Below are 21,868 nucleotides of genomic sequence, written 5' to 3'. Positions count from 1 at the left end.
CCGGAGTTGCTTCTGGAGTGAGAGAATTGGCCGTCTGCAAGGACGTTGCCCAGGGGACGCCTGGTTTTTTTTTTTTTTTATGTTTTACCATCCTTGTGGGAGGCTTCTCTCATGTCCCCGCATGGAGCTGGAGCTGATAGAGGGAGCTCATCCCCACTCTCCCTGGGTGGGATTCGAACCTGGCAGCTTTCAGGTCAGCAACCCAACCTTCAAGTTACGAGGCTTTTACCCCCTTGGCCACCGGGGGCTCCCTCAGTTTTACTGATCTCTCTACTAATAAATACCGTGTTTCCCCGAAAATAAGACAGTGTCTTATATTATTTTTTACTCCCAAAGATGCGCTAGGTCTTATTTTCAGGGGATGTCTTATTTTTCCATGAAGAAGAATTCATATTCATTGTTGAACAAAAAAAATGAACATTGATTCTATACTGTACAGTAGTTGTCATCACAAACCAATATAATTAAAGCAGACAAGCTGTGACTCCTGTCAAGAATTTCTTGTTATTACCATTATTTTCCATATACAACTGGTATGTAAGCTGCCCCGAGTCCCTCTGGGGAGATGGAGGCGGAGTATAAAAATAAAATAATAATAATAATAATAATAATTATTATTATTATTATTATTATTATTATTATGATGTACATTTACCAATCCTGCATGCTATGGTGTTATGTTTGGCGGGTGCCGGGCATGCTTCCAAACAAAAACTTTGCTAGGTCTTACTTTCGGGGGAGGCCTTATATTTACAATTCAGCAAAACTTCTACTAGGTCTTATTTTTTGGGGATGTCTTATTTTCAGGGAAACAGGGTAAGTTAGATTGCAGACTACTGCTGTAAAGCTAATATCACCTCATAGTCATTCATAGCTTTTCTTCACTTACCAGTGAATATAAAATCCCAAACACATATTTACGTTATCATTTTCTAAGTGCACTAGGGCAAAAAACAATGCAAAAGTAAAAAAAAGTCAGAATACAACATTGAAAAACAAGGTGCACAAACACTGTCAATTGGATGCAAGTAACTGTATAATTGTAAAATGCCATATTGATCAAGCACTCTAACAAAAAAAATCGCCTTATAGCAAGCTTTGCTTCTACTTTCCAGTGGGCCCTTGGTATTTCTGCTGGAGGTTGGTTACAGGATCCGCTGTGAAAACCCAAATCCCTGGATGCTCAAGTCCCATTATACACAGTATCATAGTAACATAGTGTCCATTACATAAAATGACAAAATTAAGGTTTGTTTTACTTGGATTTTAATAATATGTTTAAAGTATGGATAGTTGAATTTGTGGATGCGGTAAGACTGACTGTATACTATAATTTTCTTTTCCTTAGGCCCCTTTCACACAGCTGAATAAAATTTTACATTTTTTGAACTGTAATATATGGCAGTGTGGACTCAGATAACCCAGTTCAAATCAGATATTGTGGGATTTTCTGCCTTGATATTCTGGGTTATTTGGCTGTGTGGAAGGGCCCTTAGTCATACTGTACTATACATCTTAAAACATTGTGGCACTGAACTTTGAGAAATCTTTTGCTGGTGCTGGTAATAGAATTCAAGCATTCTCAAATTTTCTCCTTACATTCATGGTTTTGGATCCAAACCCTCATTCAGAAACCAAAGGCAGAAAGCTAGGATTTTTAAAAGAGTAGAATCAATACACACTAGGGAAAACAGCAGAAGAGGAAAAGGGAGATATATTTAGATGAAATAATACAAGATTACAGATAACGACAACAAGCTTTAAGTATTCCCAGCAAGAAATAGAGATGCCCTGAAATGATTCTAGGAATATAACTATTGTAGTTAAAATATTAAAGAGAAATGAAAACCAGAAAAGAAAGATGGTGTATACTATCAAAGTAAAATAGCTACAGCATAATTATATGTTATATAAGCAGATAGTGATTGATGAGTAACACTAAAGAATGTATCTTAGATGAAGTTTTTAACTTGAAAAGGAACAGGTCCTATGACAACATGCACGAATAGGAATAAAAAGAAATTTTTAAAAGCAAACCTTGAACAATTATCATACATAATGCCTTTACAGGCAAAAGGATAAGCTCTTCTACATTAATACCAAATCAACATATTTCTACACAGCTGTCTAATATTAGAAACTTGTGGGATAACATTCTCTCCCACTTTCTACACTTTGTATATGCATTGCCAAATTGAGTACTTCTTGCAATGCACCTTGAAAACATCTCCCCATACAGATCACATTGATTTCCAAAGGAGAGTGTTAATGCCATCTTTAACTCTTCTACTGAGATGAATGGCTTACATCTGCAAAATTGTCAGGGAGTGATACCTACCACATACCTTCAAAACGTGTTCCAAATGGTTTGGAAAGCCCCCGGACAAGGTCTTCTGAGATGACGACATGAAGAGGAGGGGAAGAACTACTTCTGCCATATTAAATTTAGGACATTGGCAGGATCATGTTCCATATTTTTACCATCACACAATTAGAAAATGCAGTCAGATCTAAATCTCTACCTATTCCCATCTCTTGCTTACACTTCACAAAAGCAATTCTACTAGATAATAACCAGCAAACTAGTGCCTATTCTCCAGCAATTGGCTGGTGCATTGTGGCAATGGCAAACCATAGTAACACAATAATCTAACACAAAATTTGTACCAATCCCTAGTACAGTAAAACAATGTCAACCTACCATATCTAATAGCTTGGAAACTATGTGGTTAGAGCAGCCTGAAATGCTCTACAAGTTTCAAAGGACCTTGCTGAGTGGGTTGAGATGTGATACAGGAAGCTGGGAGAGGTTGCAGAATATATATATATATAGAGAGAGAGAGAGAGAGAGAGAGCCCATTTTCTAAGAACTGCTCCCTTCATTGCCCTTGCAACAGAAGTCTTTGCAGAATCTCTTACAGGAGATTGTTTAGAAGAGCACTAAACAGAGTCAGTTTCAGCATGTACATGGACAAATATCTAAATCCAGCCCTGTACCACCTTCACTGCTGTGTAAAAGGAATTATGTGAATATTATAAGCAGAGCCGGCCCTAGGAAATTTTCAAGTACAGGCGAACAGAATTTTGGCGCCCCCCCCCCCCCAAACCAATCACTGAAAAACAAAAGCGTTGGATAAGCAAAAATGTTGGATAATAAGGAGGGATTAAGGAAAAGCCTAATAAACATCAAATTACATTATGATTTTACAAATTAAGCACCAAAACATCATGTTATACAACAAATTAACAGAAAAAACAGTTCAATACATGGTAATGTTATGTAGGAATTACTATATTTGCGAATTTAACACCAAACATTGAACTGGGATATAGGGCAGTGTGGACTTAGATAACCCAGTTCAAAGCAGATATTTTGGGTTATTCTGCCTTGATATTCTGGGTTATATGGCTGTGTGACAGCTGCTCATAAATTCCCACCCCCATGCGTCCTACACATCCTGAGAATCTGCTGGAATTCTATGAAATGATCAAATGATGATGCATTACTTGAAATATGTAGTATTTATGCTTTTCTAAATGCACACAGAATTATTTTCCAGCAAAGATGCAACAGCAAGTGCACTTACCTACCAGGCATGGACAAACATTGGCCCCCCCAGGTGTTTTGGACTACAACTCCCACAATTCCTAACAGCCTCAAGCCCCTTGCTTTCCCCCCTTAGCCATTTAAGATAAGGGGTAAAACCTGGACACAGTATATTATTTGAGAACATAGAAATGCTGGACCACTCTCACAACCACCATGTCAGACAACAGAGAAGTCATTGAAATCCACAAGCATGTGGACAATTCCAACAGAAAGGAGGAACCCATGACAATGAAGAGTATCTGGCTACCAGTATTTAAAAACTCAGGACAGTAAATAAAGAACAACACACACAAGAACAGAGGAATTCCAGACATGAATCAATCAGGGGCAGCTCACACCTCCCAACAAAGGATTCCCTCAAATAGGAAGCAGCCAGGCTTTGAAGCTGCAAGGCTATTCAATGCTAATCAAGGTGGCCTATTGCAACATTCACACTTGCCTCCAGCAGACAAGAGTTCTTTCTCTTCCAACCTGGACTTTCAACAAATAATTAAGCCCCACTTCCCTAGTTTTGAACAGACCTCACAACCTCTGAGGATGCTTGCCATAGATGTGGGCGAAACATCAGGAGAGATTGCTTCTGAAACATGGCAATACAGACTGGGAAACCCACAGCAAACCAGTGTTTCTGGCCATGAAAGCTTTTGACAACAGGTTCCTGAAGTATTCTCTCCTGATTGATTAACACCTCCCAACAAAGGATTTCCTCAAGCAGGAAACAGCCAGGCTTTGAAGCTGCAAGGCTTTTCAATGCTAATCAAGGTGATTAATGGCAACAGTCACACTGGCCTCCAACAAACAGACAAGAGTTCTTTCTCCCACCCTGAACATTCCACGGATATGTGTTATGAAATATTTCAATGGTCGGTGTGATGACTCATGGGCCATGTAGTCCCGTTCCTAACTCTGTTGTGACAGATGAAGAGGAAAACTTCGGTTTCCCACCGTTTCAGCCAGAATTGGAGCCCTTGCACCTGCAGGAGACTTGCCTTCCAGAAGTCTGCCAAACAAGCCTTGAGCCGAAATCTCCCCCATTTTCTCGCCGCGATTATTATAAACAACAGAAAAGCGCTCAGGAGGCTTCTCGCAGGAGTGCTAGGATCGCTGCCAGGCATTCAGATGATTAAGCCTGCTTCTCATGGGAAACTTTAGGGAGTCATGCATCTGGACACAGAGAATGGCTTTCGGTTCTGGTTCCCCAGAGAATTGCTCTCTGGCGGGAAAACGAGACCCTATTTAGGTGTTTTGCCCACGTTAGAATCTTGCGGAGTCAATTCGTCAGCTTCGGGAGTAGGTTGTGTGTGGACTACGCTACTCCTGCGTCCAAGCCCTTTGTTCCCGTTTCCAGCCTTGCCTTGCTTCCCAGGACCTTGTCTTGCTCCACGGACCTTGCCTTGCTTCCCGGACCTCGCCACGAATTTACCACGGATCCTGTTCTTGCTCCTCGCTTCTTGTTGCCTTGAATTAAGCCTAGTGTTCCAAGAATCAAGTCTACTTCCCAGCCTTGCTTAAGTTTCGTGGACTAAAGGACCTTGTCATCTCCCCTCACTTTGCTTGGCAAAGTGAGTGTTTCGGTTATTGGATTACAACTTTGGACCTTAATATTTCATATTGGACATTGTTTCTTTGGACTAATGTTGACCTTTCCTGAAAGGTCTACTTCTGGACTATTTTCTACACTTGTTTTTATTAACTTTATATACTCCTACAATAAAGATATTAGATAGATTCTGGCCTCTGTGTATGGTTATTGGTGCTCTGCAGCCTGGGTCTTGACAGTCGGAATCATTGGGTTGCTGTGAGTTTTCCAGGCTGTCTGGTCCTGTTCCAGAAGCATTCTCTCCTGACGTTTCACCCACATCTATGGCAAGCATCTTCAGAGGTTGTGAGGTTTGTTGGAAACTAGGCAAGTGGGGTTTCTATATCTGTGGAATATTCAGGGTGGGAGGAATAACTCTTTTCTGTTTGAGGCAGGTGTGAATATTTGAAGTGGCCACCTTGATTTGCATGGAAAAGCCTTTCAGCTTCAAGAACTGGCTGCTTCCTGCCTGGGGGAATCCCTTGTTTGGAAGGGTTAACTGGCCCTGATTGTTTCTTGTCTTCTGAGTGTTGTTCTTTTTTTACTGTCCCAATTTTAGCTTTTTTAATACTCAGATTTTGTTCATTTTCATGGTTTCTTCCTTTCTGTTGAAATTCTAAAGATACATAAACGCCACTTGCCTAGTTTCCAACAGATCTCACAACCTCTGAGGGTAATATATATATATTTACTGCATTTTTACCCCGCCCTATCTCAACCTCAAAGGGAAGTCAGGGCGGCTTCCTGGTTGGCTGGAGCAGTACCTATTGATCTACTCACATTTTGCACGTTTTTGAATTGCAAAGTTGGCAGAATCAGAATATAATATAGAATATGATTACTGTGTTATGTTCTGAAAATCTGTATTATTATTACAGTATCACTATGCTCTGCTAATATTGTGCGATGCTAATAATATAATACATTGTACGTAAATGTGTCAATATTATTCGTAAACCGCTCTGAGTCCCCTTTGGGGTGAGAAGGGCGGGATATAAATGTAGTAAATAAAATAAAATAAATAAATAATGAATACACTCTCATTATTGCGTTTATTACATTAATATGTATGTCAATATGCATAGTATTGTGTTTATCACATTAACAGGTATATCAATATGTAATAAACTCCCATTATAGTGTTTACTACATTAATATGTATGTCAGTATGCAGAGTATTGTGTTTATTACATTAATAGGTATGTCAATATGTAATAAACTCCCATTATAGTGTTTATTACATTAATATATATATTAATATGCACAGTATTGTGTTTATTACATTAATATGTATATTAATATGCACAGTAGTGTGTTTATTACATATATATATATATATATATATATATATATATATATATATCAATCTCTTTAACCAGGGCTGGATTTTGTGGTTTTCTTCATGGGGTTGGACTAAATGTCCTTTGGGGTTCCCCCTTTCCAATCTAAGATACTTTCAGGAGCTAATGCAAAGCCTTTGGAGTTTTTTTGGGATTGTTTACGTTCAAAAATGGGGGAATCTCCATCTCTCTTCCCATAGTAAATCCCAATATTATGTATATATGTGTGTATATGTATGTATGTATGTACACACACACACACATTGCAAACAAAAGGATCCCCCTCATTTATGTTGCAAAGGGAAAAGAGAAAGAGCAGCAGGTAGTAGGAATGGTTGGGAGGAAAGAGAACAGAGAGAGGACCCAAAGGAAAAAGGATCCAAGGCCCCAAGGCCTGGTCCCTCTTCCAACAACAACAATAAACCCCATTAGCAAAGCCCCCCCCCCCCAGCAAAACAAGCCCCTTAAATGGACTCACAAATAGAAAAATACATACTAAAATGGGAAGGCAGTGAGTGGGTCACAGTGGCTTGGCTTCTCCCCACACTCCCTCGCTCCTTTCCCCCTTCTCCCTTCTTCCTTTCCCCCCAATCCCACTGCTTGCTTTACAGGGGAGGCAAAAGGATCAAAGGGACCCAAGCCAGCTCCACGCGGAGCCTGATTCCTTCTCTTTGGTTGCTGCAAGGCAAGTTGCAGCCAAGGCGGGGGGAGGTGCTGGGCTTCTCAGTCTGCAAAATGCCCAACATCCTCCTTCTCCAGAGGGAGCTGCTGGGTGCTTTGCAGACTGGAGAAGTGCTGTTTCACGTCTGCAAACGGCCCGACGTCTTCCTTCTGGGGAGGAAGGCACTGGGCTCTGCAGGGCAGAGGCACAGCAGCGGAGGCAGGAGTTGCCTTGATGGCGCCCCCTACAGGTTGGTTTGCCTCTCGGTTGAACCGTCTCTGATTATAAGGTAAATAGCCAATAAATAGCATGAATGTTTTAAAAATGTTTGTCAATTACCAAACAGTTCTTAAACAGTAAACCCTATGTTGAAAATATTAACCTTGTAATTTGAATGGCATACATGTAAGTTTATATTAACTTAACTTATTAATTATATTAACTTAAATATAATTTAATAATTATACTCAGGGAAAATGCACTGTTTAACATATTATCAGGAAATTGAACCTGAATTATCAGTTTACTAAAATCTATTAACCTGGAAATTATTTGTTCCTCAATACCTTCTGCTTATTTATACATCCAAGTAAATCTATTCAACTAAAAGTAAATTCTTTAAAATGCACATTGGCTGTGACATCAAATGCCAGTTAATTTCTGACATCAAAGGAAACAAAAAATTGTGTCCGAGTGCAATTCAGACTATTAATATCTTGCAAAATGCTACCACACTAAAATAACCCTTTTTATGTATTGTAGTAATTTACCTTCACTTTATGTCATTACAGTTGATCCCAAAGTTCCCCCCAGCTGTGGAAAGACCACGCAGTGATAATAGATGGTGTGCACTCAGTTTGTTTTTAAGAAATACAAACCCTAAATCAAAATTAGCATGGTAAAGACTAAGCCTGGAATGCAATTAGACCACTGAATAGAATCAATAAAGGCAAACATGAAGAGTTATGTGCCTAATCAGAGGAATTTTATGTGCTTAACCAGTGGAATATTATGCTTCAAAGGCAACATTTTGTATTCAAATGAATTTTGAACTTATCAGGAAAAATGTTAATAAATTATTTTCCTCCGAGTCTCATTATATAACATGTTCATCTTGAAACGGAGGGAAAATGCTGATTTTGCAACACATCTTCCCAACAGTTCCTCCAATAAATATAATGTAAAGAAATTAAAGAGAGAGACAGTTGTTTATTTCATAAAATTCTGAACCAAGTGTCCCTAGAGAAGGCAAAAAATCATGTGCTGGGCCCCAGCTCATCTCAAATGATTATCATAATACAGTAATATTTAAAAATAATTTCAAGAGAACAAAAAAAGCATTTGTAGAAACATGCTTTCATTATCCAAGAATTTCAAAATAGAGTGTTCCTTTTTCAACAGTTACTAACAAAAACTACATCCTTTGGATAACTATTTCTAACAGTGTACAGTATTCATTTCCCCCAAGTAATTCTTAAACTTAAAATGCACAGGGTCGTGCATGTAGCTGATATACCCACCCAGTTCAAATGTACATGCAAAACTTTACATAAGCACATAACTATTAGTTTGAATGGAGTCTACTTGCAGTTCTGAGATCTACCTCTGTTCTAGATAAAGTCTTAACATAGGCCTCTTCCCTATATCCCAGAATCCGATCTCATATTATTTGCTTATCCCAGTTTATCTGGCAGTAGAGACACATATATAGTTTAAAGCAGATAATCGGGGATCAGATCCTGGGATACAAGGCAGTGTAGAAGGGGCCATAGTTGCCCTTTCCTAACCACAGCAACTAAAAAAATGGTGACACAAGTAAGGACTAAGTCTGCCCTTTTTTGCGTTTCCAGCTGCAATTGGTCCTCAGATTCATGACCACATTCACAACCACACCTTTCAAAATAAACATCACCTTCAGTTAACTTTATCATGTCAGTTATAAAACAAAGTATAAGGCATTCTAGAATAGAAAAGGAGAATCTGTATTATGATTCTACTATTATGAATAAGTAGAAATGTACAGCAGTGTTTATCACGTTAGTGTTATATGGTTAAAATGGATAAATAAGAGTTGGGAGCGGACGATTGAAGGTTACTTATGATTTTGAAGCTAACAAGCTGGAAAAATGTGAACCTTTACAAGGCCAACTATTTCCAACATCATTACAGAGTAATCTGAAATCGCGTTGTTCTGAACAGAAGTATAAGAAATAAAATGTATGACCTAGCCAATACTTATTTATGACCCCCAATCCATTATGTTCAAAATAGGTCATAGAGAGGCAATATTCCACTTTAAAAAGAGCAAGAGTTTCTGGTAGAAAGAAAATGTCAGAAAAAATAATTTCATGAACTCTCTACCACAAAAGTAAAACACTAATAAGATGTTCCGAATTACAAAACATTTTATTCACATATCTCTTCAAGAAGTCAACTGGAGTCAAACTGAAAAGCCCTCTACAAGCAAACTGCCAAAGAACTCTCAATAGTCAACTAAAATCTTTGTGAACATAAGAACAGAATAAACTGTCTCACACCAAGTCAGACTAGCCAGCTACCATGTATGGTGACTGGCTTTAGGAATTGGGGGGGGGGGGGGGGAGTCTCAAACAAAAGCCTTTAACTATACCTACTATATAATATTACTATTTAATAGCATTATCCCAAGTAGAACTGTGAATGATACCATCCATGTAAACATTCCCAATCAATTCTGTTTCACATTCAGTCTATTATAAGAATTTAAGAAAATCAGGCTAATAGGTAGCATAAAATAAACAATTATCTCCAAACTAGTCTTTCAAGGTGACTTTCATTAAAACATGTTCAGCGATTACTAAGCAACCTTATGCGCATTTTTTCATAGGTTTCCTTTATTTTGTCTTGGTGTATTAAACTTTTTATTGGATTTATAGAACATCTCTTAGCCTTAAACAAAAAAACTAAGAAAAATAATAAACACCAAAAAGGTGGGAGGATGAGAACTACTTAGGATATGAGCAAGGTATATACATTAATAGAAGCTGCTCCTTTTCCAAATACAGTACATATTTTCTTGAAGTTGACATCTATAAAATACATGTTCATAAATACCTAAAGTGCTAAGATTTTCTGACCACTGAGTGACAGATGACCAAAACGTGTCTTTACTACCTTCTAACATGGAATGCCTTTGTAAGGAGCAGTGTTTCCTGCGTAGATAAAAATTGAGACAAAAATACACTCAAAACCATCTGTTTTAAGTTGTTTTCCAAAAAGGCTGACTGGCAGATTAATCAAACTGACAATCAACTATTCATTCAAAAACCTTATATGGGGTATCTGTAGATAGGTCAATATCCATCAGTGCTCTTCCAACAGCACATTTTCCATAGTACTATAAACATTGTTCTAGAGGCTATGTTCATAAAATTATCCAAAATAGTGTTCACTGGTGCAACTGTCTGCACAAGAGGTAGCAATAAGGTAGCAGATTTGAAGATGGTCAGGAAGGTTGAAAGAAAAAAAACCTGTCTCGTTTTGACCGTGGTAACCAATTCTCAAACTGAGTAGGCATCTAGTAATTCAGAGGTGTCAAACTTGTGGCCCTCCATATGTTTTGAACTCCAACTCTCAGAAGCCCTAGCGAGCTTGTCCTGCGGTCTGGCATTCTTGGAGCTGAAGTCCAAAAACCTGGAGGGCCACAAGTTTGACACCACTGTATGTTTGACACATTTGAATTGCTGTATTGATCTTTATCTGAACATGGCCCTCCCTCGATGGATTGTCACCTTGCCGTGGTGAGGGGGCTTACGTGTTCCGATGAACCTGTGGGCACAACCACTGGAGTGATGCACTCCCAGGAGTGGCCACAGGGGAGGTTCCAGACCAAGCACAATCCGAAGACCCAAAGACCTCAACAGCGCAGCAGGCGGAGGATAACATGGTACATGTTACAATGGCTGTGAAGGCGGAGGAAGGCTGCAACAGACTGAGAAGCCACTCTCGTTGTGTTAACCACACCACTGCTGGAACCTCACTCTGTGAAGACTGTGTGTTGACCGGCCGTGCACCGATCTCCACACATTAAAAAAAAAATCACGCACAGGCGTCTTCCAACAAAAATAAAAACAAACCTAAAAAAGTCCCATAGCGATCAGCGAGTGGTGACGGGGGCAGGACTGTGAAATCTGGAAGCCCCTAGTCACAGGCTGGCACATGGGCGGTGGATATGGACTCAGTTGTTCTACTTCAAGGACCGAGGCAGTTGAGTAGTCCGGCAGCTGTATCCATGACTGAGCAGCCCTTTTTAGGATCCGCTCTGCTCACCTCACACAGGGAAGGGGCTAGAAAAGGTGCCCTAAACATAGCCTGCCTCTCCTACCCTGACTGGACTGCCGCGTCCAGAGGGGTCACCACTCTGCGGCCAAAAAAGAGAAATGAACTTTGGAACATGGAACGTACGGACACTGTTGGATAACACTGACAGTGAACGCCCCGAACGCAGGACTGCTATCATTGCAAGGGAGCTGGGACGCTTTAAGATCGACATAGCAGCCCTTCAGGAGACCCGGAGAGCAGGAGAGGGACAGCTGAAGGAAGAAAAGGGAGGCTACACCTTCTTCTGGAAGGGACTGCTTGAAGAAGAGCGAAGAATACACGGAGTTGGCTTTGCTATCAGAAACGACCTGGTGAAGCACCTGACTGAAGCACCCATTGGCATCAATGAACGACTTTCAACCCTCCGAATTAACCTTGCCAAAAACCAACAGGCAACCATCATATGCGCCAATGCACCAACTCTAGATGCTGACGAAGACATCAAGGAAAATTTTTACTGTCAGCTGGATACCATCCTATCGGAGATACCTAAGGAGGCCAAAATCATCCTCCTGGGAGACTTTAATGCAAGAGTCGGAAAAGACTCCGACCTGTGGCCAGGGATCATAGGAAAAGACAGGGTCAGAAACAGCAACTCGAATGGCATCTTGCTTCTCACCAAATGCGGAGAACACAACCTTGTCATCACCAACACGCTCTTCCACCAGAAAAACAAGCTCAAGGCATCATGGAAGCACCCTCGGTCAAAGCATTGGCACCTCTTGGACTATGTTATTACACGTGCCAGAGACCGCCGCGATATGCTTCTCTCAAGAGCCATGACAGGTGCTGATGACTGCTGGACAGACCACAGATTAATCCGATCCACAATGGCTATCAAGATCGTCCCCAAACGCAGACTCCAAGGAAGAAAAACAAGGCACAAAATGAACACCCAAGCCCTTCAGGAGCCCTCCAAATGAGCCCTTCTCCAAACAACACTCAAGGATCATCTACCCACAGAACACCCCAAAAATGTTGAGGAACATTGGAACAAACTGAAGACCTCCATCATCACAGCCTGCGAAGAAACCATTGGATACCAAACTAAGAAACATCAAGACTGGTTTGATGATAACGACAAAGAGATCCAACAGCTAATTGATAACAAAAGGAAAGCCTTCCAAACATGGCAGAGAGACACCAACTGTGCTGCCAAGAAAAAGATCTATGCCAGTGCAAAAGCTGAGGTCCAAAGAAGGACCAGAGAACTCAAGAACATCTGGTGGACAAAGAAGGCTGAAGAAATCCAACACCTTGCAGATACCCATGACACTCAGGGATTTTTCAAAGCCACAAAGATCATTTATGGACCAAGAAACCATGGCATACAGCCCCTACGCTCATCAGATGGAACCAAAATTCTGAAGGACAAAACATCAATTGCACTACGTTGGAAAGAGCACTACCAGAACCTGCTGAATCGCAGCTCCAATGTGGCCGAAGAGACCCTCTCACAAATCCCGCAACAACAAACCAGGGATGAGCTTGCAGCACTGCCTAGTTTGGAAGAAGTCAGCAATGCCATCAGCCAACAAAAAAACAACAAAGCCAGCGGATGTCAGACCCCAGGCAGCAGGGCACCAAGAACCATACACAGAGGCCAATCTCTATCTAATATCTTTATTAAGGAAATATATAAAAGTAATAAAAACAAGTGAAGAATATAGTTCAGAAGCAGACCTTTCAATTAAGGTCAAATATAGTCCAATAATGCAATGTCCAATAAATGATATTAGAGTTCAAAGTTTATATCCAATACCGAAACACACGCTATTGCCAGGCAATAGAGTGGGGAAAAGTCAGAGTCTTAGGAGTCCAAGGAAGCTTGACAACAAGGCTGGAAATAAACTTGGTTCTTTCACAAGGTCCGTGACTAGAAACAAGGCAAACAGTGAATCTTGAAACAAGGTCCGTGGTTAAACAGCAAGGCAAGGCAGTCCTTGAATTCTTGATCCAGGAAGCAAGGAACTGGGGTTACGAAGTCCACACACGCTCTCACTCCTGAAGCAGCTCTGTTGACTCCGCAAAGATTCTCCCGCGTCAAGCACCTATATTGGGGTCTCGTTTTCCCGCCAACAATCTCTTTCCCTAGAGAACGAGAAGCGAAACCCAACTCTATCCAGATGCAAGACTCCTTAGAATTTCCCAAGGGAAGCAGGCCTAATCAGCCTGTTGTTTGGCAGCAATCCGTAAACTCCTGCGATTTTGTTCTCTGACTCCTCTGTCTCTAGAGTAAGATTCCCTTCTGGGAAACGGAGGCGAGGAATGCCCAAGGTCTGTTTTACTGAATTCTTGGTTACAAACATCAACATCCGGCAGGTGAAAAGATTCCGGCTCTTGTTGAACCGGCAAAAACCCCATGTTTTCGTCTTCATCTGCCACGATGGCACTAGGAACAGGACTACAAGGCCCATGAGGCATCACACTATCCCCTCTCCCAAGGCCCCCCTCATTCAGGGCCCTCCCCGAGAGTCGCGGGGCCGCGGCTTGGAAGGGTAGGTCTGATGGAAGCGGCGGACCAAGTCAGGGGCGTGGACTGTGGAAGCGTCTTCCCAGGAGCGTTCTTCCGGGCCAAAACCCACCCAGTCAATGAGATATTGAAGGCGGCGGCGGTGAAAGCGAGAATCCAAAATGTCCTGAACCTCGAATTCTTCCTCACCGTCCACTAAGACAGGGGCGGGGGGTGATCGACTCACGTCGGGGCGTACACCATCCGCCGGAAGGAGCAGGGAACGGTGGAACACCGGATGAATGCGCATGGAGCGCGGAAGTTGGAGTTTGAAAGTCACGGGGTTAAGTTGCATCACCACGGGGTAGGGACCAATGAAACGGGCATCTAACTTCCTGCAGGGACGGTGGGAGGGCAAAAAGCGAGTGGACAACCAAACCCGATCTCCTACCTTGATCTCGGGGCCAGGCTGGCAATGGCTGTCAGCGTGACGTTTGTAGTCCTCCTTGGCTTGATCAAGTTGCTGGTGCAAGAGTTCTTGCACCGCTGTGAGTTCCTGCAGCCAATCCTCCGCTACAGGGACTTCTGAGGTCTCCACGACAGAAGGAAAGAAACGGGGATGGAAACCGTAGTTTGCAAAAAACGGGGCTTCTTTGGTTGAATTCTGAACACTGTTGTTGTATGCGAACTCTGAAAGAGGTAATAGGGATGCCCAATTGTCTTGTTGGTAGTTCATGTAACAGCGAAGATATTGTTCCAAAGTGGCATTGGTGCGCTCTGTTTGTCCATCCGTTTGAGGATGGTGGGCTGAGGACAAACCGGAGTATATGTCCAATAGTTTTTGCAGGGCTTTCCAGAAACGAGAGGTGAATTGAGATCCACGGTCAGTGGCCAAACTCTTGGGCAGTCCATGTAGCCGGAATATATGTTGAAGGAATAAGTCTGCGGTCTCTTTGGCCGTGGGGAGGCCAGTGCAGGGGATGAAATGGGCCATTTTGGTGAAAAGGTCCACCACCACGAGAATCGTGGTAAATCCAAGAGATGGTGGTAGATCAGTGATAAAATCCGCGGAAATTATCTCCCATGGGCGAGAAGGTGTGGGAAGGGGATGCAATAGCCCTGGCGGCTTCTCCCTTCGGGCCTTGGAACACTGGCATACAGGGCAGGTGTTGACATAATTTTCCACATCCTTGCGAATCTTGGGCCACCAGAAATCTCGCAAGATCAGGTGTATGGTTTTGAATAGCCCAAAATGCCCGGCAGGCTTGCTGTCATGGCACAAACGTAGTGCCTTTTCTCTATCGGGGCCTGGAGGGATGTATACATGATTTCTGTAGCATAATAGTCCGTTCTTAAGTGAGAAAGGGAAACGTAGTCCTTGGCGGATCTGTTCTTGGGCCCAGGCATCTGTCTGTTGGCTGGCCCTAATCTCCTGAGTGAGAAAGGAATCGGTGGTTGGGGATTTTGGGTTAGGAGGAGCTGGTTCAATTGAAGTGGATTTGATATTTCCCACCGTGAGCGTGGCAAAGTTCTCGGGTTGCAGCAATCGAGATTCTGAGGTATCTCTGCGCCCTGCTGCATACTCTGGTTTCCGTGATAGGGCATCTGCTTGCTTGGTCTGAGCAGGAGTCACATAGTGGATCCGGAAGTCAAAACGTTCAAAGAACAAAGCCCAGCGTTGTTGCCTTTGGTTTAGCTTCTGCGCAGTCCTTGGGTGCTCCAGATTCCGATGGTCAGTATGAACTTCAATGGGGAATTTGGCTCCTTCTAACCAATGTCTCCAATTTTCAAAGGCTGCCTTTATGGCTAAAAGCTCCTTCTCCCAAATGGTGTAGTTTCTTTCCGGAGCTGTTAGTTGGCGTGAGTAATAGGCACAAGGATGGAGATGTTCTCCCACTGGTTGCATCAGCACAGCCCCTATTGCCACATCGGAGGCGTCAGCCTGCACAACAAAAGGGGTTTTAGGATCAGGGTGCTGTAGAATTGGCTGGGTCGTGAATAATTGCTTTAGCTGTTGGAACCTTTTTTCAGCTTGTTCTGTCCAGCGGAAAGGCTGTTTTCCTCGGATGCAGCTGGTGATTGGGTCAGACCAGCGAGCGAAATCTGGGATGAATTTGCGGTAGTAGTTTGCAAACCCCAAGAAGCGCTGTACTTCCTTTTTGTTAGTTGGCGCCCGCCATTCCAATACGGCCGAAACCTTTGCCGGGTCCATGGATAGTCCTAGTGGCGAGACGCGGTATCCCAGGAAGTCTACCTCTTGCAAATCAAAGGCGCATTTCTCTAACTTGGCATATAGTCCATGATCCCGCAATCGTTGTAGCACCATTCTGACGTGCTGGTCGTGTTCCGTTTGTGATTTCGAGAACACCAAAAAGTCGTCTAAGTATATAATCAAGAACCGATCTAGGTAGACTTGGAAAATATCGTTGACAAAAAGCTGGAATGTTACGGGGGCTCCAGATAATCCGAAATTCATGACTAGGGATTCGTATAATCCGAATTTGGTCTGGAAGGCGGTTTTCCATTCGTCCCCTTCTCTAATGCGAACCAGATTGTAAGCCCCGCGAAGATCCAGTTTGGTGTAAACCTTGGCCCCTCGGAGTCGGTCCAATAGATCCGAGATCAGCGGCAATGGGTAGCGGTTCCGCTTCGTGATGTTGTTCAGTGCCCGATAGTCCACAACCAAGCGTAGGTCCCCTGACTTCTTTTTCACAAACATCACTGGGGAAGCGGCTGGGGATTGAGAGGGTCTGATGAACCCCTTGAGGAGGTTTGTCTCTATAAACTCCCTGAGAGCTTCTTGCTCTGGTTCAGTCAGGGAGTAGAGGTGTCCTCGCGGAATTGGGGCCCCCTCCACCAGATCAATGGCACAGTCATAGGGTCTATGTGGGGGTAGTTTCTCAGCTTCTTTTTCATTGAAAACATCCCAAAAATCTGAGTATTTCTTGGGCAAGGTGATGATGGGTTCTGTGTCTGTGGCATGGCAGACCTTGGCTACTAGACAATGATTTTGACAATACCTTGAGGCGAACTGCAGTTCTCTGTTGGACCAGGAGATGTTTGGGTCATGGAGTGTCAGCCACGGGATGCCCAAGATTACGGGGAAGTGAGGAACCTCAGTAACGAAGAAGGAGATTTCTTCCATGTGTTCTCTTATCCACATTCTGGTGGGTTCAGTCCATTGACTTACTGGGCCTGTCTTTAGGGGTCGGCCGTCTATGGCTTGCACCACCCAGGCGTTCTTAAAATCATGATATTGTAGTCCTAGGGAGTTAGCATAGTCTCTATCGATGAAGTTGTTTGTTGCCCCCGAGTCTATCATGGCATGGATCATGACAGGTCCCTTTTTTACTGACCACAGCGTGACCACCAGGAGAAATAGGACCCCTGTTTGCGGCTCTTGAGTGGTGTTTTTGACCGGGTTGGTGAGTCCTTCCACACCCGGTCGCTGGCTTCCCCCACCAGCTTTGTCCCAGCTGCCTCGGCAGCCTCCGCTTCCGCGGAGGACGCCGCCGCCAAACGGGCGGGGGGCTTCTTCTTTGCTGGACACTCTCTGGCGAAGTGGCCCCCATTCCCGCAGTACCAACACAGATTCAAGCGTTGGCGGCGGGCCTTTTCAGCAACATCCAGCCTGGGGCGCACATTGCCTAATTGCATCGGCTCCTCCTCGCTTCCCATGGGGTTAGTGGCTGGCTGTGGGGGTCTCCATACTGGACGAGGCTGGACACTGGTAGAAGAGGGGGGCTTCACCCCGGCTCTTCCACTCTGGCCTCGGAGCCACTGTTTCTTGTTGGCGAGTAGGACTTCAGCCCGCAGGCAGTGGGCGATAACCCTTTCAAGAGTCCCAGGGGGGTCCACATTAGAGATTTCTTCCTGCATCTCGAGGTTGAGGCCTTCGCGAAATTGTCCTCTGAGGGCTATATCGTTCCAGCCGGTGTTTTGAGCCAGCACCCGGAACTCGGCTATGTACAGGGACAACGGTCTGTCCCCTTGGAAGAGGCGTCGGAGTTTGTGGCCGGCTGCCTCTTCATCATCCTCGATCCCCCAGGTATTTCGAAGATGGGCCAGGAATTGCTGTGCGGTGTTTAGGTGCGTGGAACCCGCATCGTACAGCGCCGTCGCCCAAGTGGCCGCAGGCCCATCTAGGAGACTGTAAATCCACGCCACCTTGACATCTTCTTGGGGAAACTCGGTGTGGCGGGCTTCTAAGTACGCCAGGCACTGGCGACGGAAAACATGAACCTTGGAGGCTTCTCCGGAAAACTTGGTTGGTAGTGCTAGGGCAGGGAGTTGGGCTCCGCGTTCCTTCAAGCCCCGTATTTCTCCCTCCTGCTCTCGGAGTTTGTCCCGGATCCGGTAGAATTCATCTTGGGAAATGGTGTAACTGGGTGTTTGAGCAGGGGCGCCCGCTCCGGCTCCTGGTGTAACAGACATATTGGCCTTAGGTTGCTTGGTGCTTGGGTGGCGGAGTCAAACTGTCAGACCCCAGGCAGCAGGGCACCAAGAACCATACACGGAGGCCAATCTCTATCTAATATCTTTATTAAGGAAATATATAAAAGTAATAAAAACAAGTGAAGAATATAGTTCAGAAGCAGACCTTTCAATTAAGGTCAAATATAGTCCAATAATGCAATGTCCAATAAATGATATTAGAGTTCAAAGTTTATATCCAATACCGAAACACACGCTATTGCCAGGCAATAGAGTGGGGAAAAGTCAGAGTCTTAGGAGTCCAAGGAAGCTTGACAACAAGGCTGGAAATAAACTTGGTTCTTTTACAAGGTCCGTGACTAGAAACAAGGCAAACAGTGAATCTTGAAACAAGGTCCGTGGTTAAACAGCAAGGCAAGGCAGTCCTTGAATTCTTGATCCGGGAAGCAAGGAACTGGGGTTACGAAGTCCACACACGATCTCACTCCTGAAGCAGCTCTGTTGACTCCGCAAAGATTCTCCCGCGTCAAGCACCTATATTGGGGTCTCGTTTTCCCGCCAACAATCTCTTTCCCTAGAGAACGAGAAGCGAAACCCAACTCTATCCAGATGCAAGACTCCTTAGAATTTCCCAAGGGAAGCAGGCCTAATCAGCCTGTTGTTTGGCAGCAATCCGTAAACTCCTGCGATTTTGTTCTCTGACTCCTCTGTCTCTAGAGTAAGATTCCCTTCTGGGAAACGGAGGCGAGGAATGCCCAAGGTCTGTTTTACTGAATTCTTGGTTACAAACATCAACATCCGGCAGGTGAAAAGATTCCGGCTCTTGTTGAACCGGCAAAAACCCCATGTTTTCGTCTTCATCTGCCACGATGGCACTAGGAACAGGACTACAAGGCCCATGAGGCATCACAGCGGACCTGATGGGATTCCTGCTGAAATCTTCAAAGAGGGTGGACCTGAGCTGATACAACAACTCCACCAGCTCATTGAAAAGGTGTGGATGACCGAGAAAATCCCAGCTGACTTCAAGGATGCCACCATCATCACCCTTTTCAAGAAAGGGGACAGAACAGACTGCGGGAACTATCGTGGTATCTCCCTTCTAACCTCCGCCGAGAAAATCCTCGCAAGACTCCTTGCAAAGTGCCTTCTCCCTGTCTCAGAAGACACCCTCCCAGAATCCCAGAATGGCTTCCGTCCCTCCAGAGGAACAGTGGACATGATCTTCACTGCACGACAGCTCCAAGAAAAATGCAGGGAACAAAACCAACATGGCAATCATTGACCTTGCAAAGGCATTCGACACAGTGAATCGCAGCGCTCTCTGGGTGCCCTGACAAATTTGTGAACATTCTGAGGCTCCTCAATGATGACATGATGGCAACAGTCTTGGACAGCAACGGCTCCCAAAGTGACCCATTTAAGGTGGAATCAGGTGTCAAGCAGCGATGTGTTATTGCCCCTACCTCATTTTCCATCTTCATCGCTATGATACTTCACCTTGTTGATGGGAAGCTTCCCACCGGAGTGGAAATCATCTTTCGGACAGATGGCAAGCTATTTAACCTCAGCAGACTGAAAGCCAAAACCAAGGTCACCACAACATCTGTTATAAAACTCCAATATGCTGATGACAACGTAGTCTGTGCGCATTGAGAAGAAGACCTACAAGCCACTCTAAACACCTTCACAGAAGCATACGAGAAGCTCAGCCTCTCATTGAACATCGAGAAAACCAAAGTGCTCTTCCAACAGGCACCAGCTAATCCCTCTGCAAAGCCAGAAATACAGCTTAAAGGTGTAACATTAGAAAATGTTGACCATTTCCGCTACCTTGGCAGCCACCTCAGCCACCTGTTGATTAAAGTCAACATCGACACTGAAATACAACATTGCCTGAGCTCTGCAAGTGCAGCATTTTTCCGTATGAAGCAGAGAGTGTTTGACATCCGTAGAGATACCAAGGTGCTTGTTTACAAAGCCATTGTCCTCCCAACCCTGCTCTACGCCTGCGAAACGTGGACTGTCTACAGACGTCACACCAAACTCCTAGAGTGTTTCCATCAGTGTTGCCTCAGGAAAATCCTGCAAATCTCTTGGGAAGACAGGCGGACAAATGTCAGCGTGCTGGAAGAAGCAAAGACCACCAGCATTGAAGCGATGCTGCTACGCCATCAACTCCACTGGACTGGCCATGTTGTCCAAATGCCCAATCACTGTCTCCCAAAGCAGTTACTCTACTCCGAACTCAAGAATGGGAAACGGAATGTTGGTGGGCAGGAAAAGAGATTTAAAGATGGGCTCAAAGCCAACCTTAAAAACTGTGCAATGGACACTGAGAACTGGGAAGCCCTGGCCCTTGAGCACTCTAATTGGAGGTCAGCTGTGACCAGCAGTGCTGCGGAGTTCGAAGAGGCATGAACGGAGGGCTTAAGGGAGAAACGTGCCAAGAGGAAGGAACGTCAAGCTAACCCCGACGGGACCGCCTTCCACCTGGAAACCGATGTCCTCACTGCGGGAGAATATGCGGGTCAAGAATAGGTCTCTTCAGCCACCTAAGAAACCACCCCCAAGACACCAAGGATGGAAGACAATCGTCCTCGAGCTACGAGGGATCGCCTAAGTAAGTATCTGAACATGGCCAAAAACAATTTAAACCCATAGATATAATATATGATCATGCACAGGCACAACAAAGGTTAAGTTGCTGAAGCAGCCTTCAAACATACTGCTAAAATAAAAGGACACCTATGTTCTCCCTTCTACCATGTTAGCATCATAAGATGATGTATCTCTGCTATGATATCAGCTGATGACAATAGAGGTGACATTGCCTTCCTGGCACTACATGTGGAGCAACATGGTTCATGATCACCTTCACTGCTTTAATGAGGGCAGCCAACAACGTAGTGCAGCATTTTCTCACATAAAGTCAGAAGTAAATATGTTCTTCCAGTCAAAGCCTATGTTGTTCTGTGTGCCTTTATATGCTGTGTCAAATGTCTTTAACAAGACACATTAAGAAAGTTTATCTATTGTCGTTTGCAGTACAAAGTGGAAAAAATATTATCTTCCAAACCTTGAGGAAGGCACAAAGACCAGGTGAATTATTTTATTGATCAGGCAATCAACACTATTTTACAGGGAGCCCACAAAGTGATAGATCACTAGAACAAAGTAAGATCCATGAAACTCTCTAGAAAACAGTGTATACATACGTATTTGAAGATATTCGTAATCACAGTCGAACTTTATGAATAAAACAGACATTAATAAAAGAAAAAAGAGAAAAAAATATACAAAATTGTTGGAATCACAGATGCCTTTAAGGGCCAGACTTAAAAGTGACTTCAAAACAGAGTTTATTGAAACAAAAGGAAAAGGACGCAGGGATACTTAAATGCAGTTCTACTGATCAAAACTCAAAAACCCA

General features: G+C 43.8%; 1 protein-coding gene and 1 long non-coding RNA gene across 5 annotated transcripts in view; one reads left to right on the top strand and one right to left on the bottom strand.

The window, feature by feature from the left end:
- bend5 (BEN domain containing 5) overlaps positions 1–21,868 on the bottom strand; it is a 1,240,673-nt gene that overhangs the window by 1,193,399 nt on the left and 25,406 nt on the right. The window lies entirely within an intron of this gene.
- LOC107982799 (uncharacterized) overlaps positions 7,299–21,868 on the top strand; it is a 37,574-nt gene continuing 23,004 nt past the window's right edge. For all 3 annotated transcript variants that reach the window (XR_010005769.1, XR_010005768.1, XR_010005770.1), the window contains exon 1: positions 7,299–7,479. This is a non-coding gene — a long non-coding RNA (uncharacterized LOC107982799). The remainder of the gene's footprint in view (positions 7,480–21,868) is intronic.

The sequence above is a fragment of the Anolis carolinensis genome, chromosome 4, assembly GCF_035594765.1.
Source record: "Anolis carolinensis isolate JA03-04 chromosome 4, rAnoCar3.1.pri, whole genome shotgun sequence".
Taxonomy (NCBI): Eukaryota; Metazoa; Chordata; class Lepidosauria; order Squamata; family Dactyloidae; genus Anolis; species Anolis carolinensis.
This window is presented reverse-complemented; position numbering and strand designations above follow the sequence as displayed.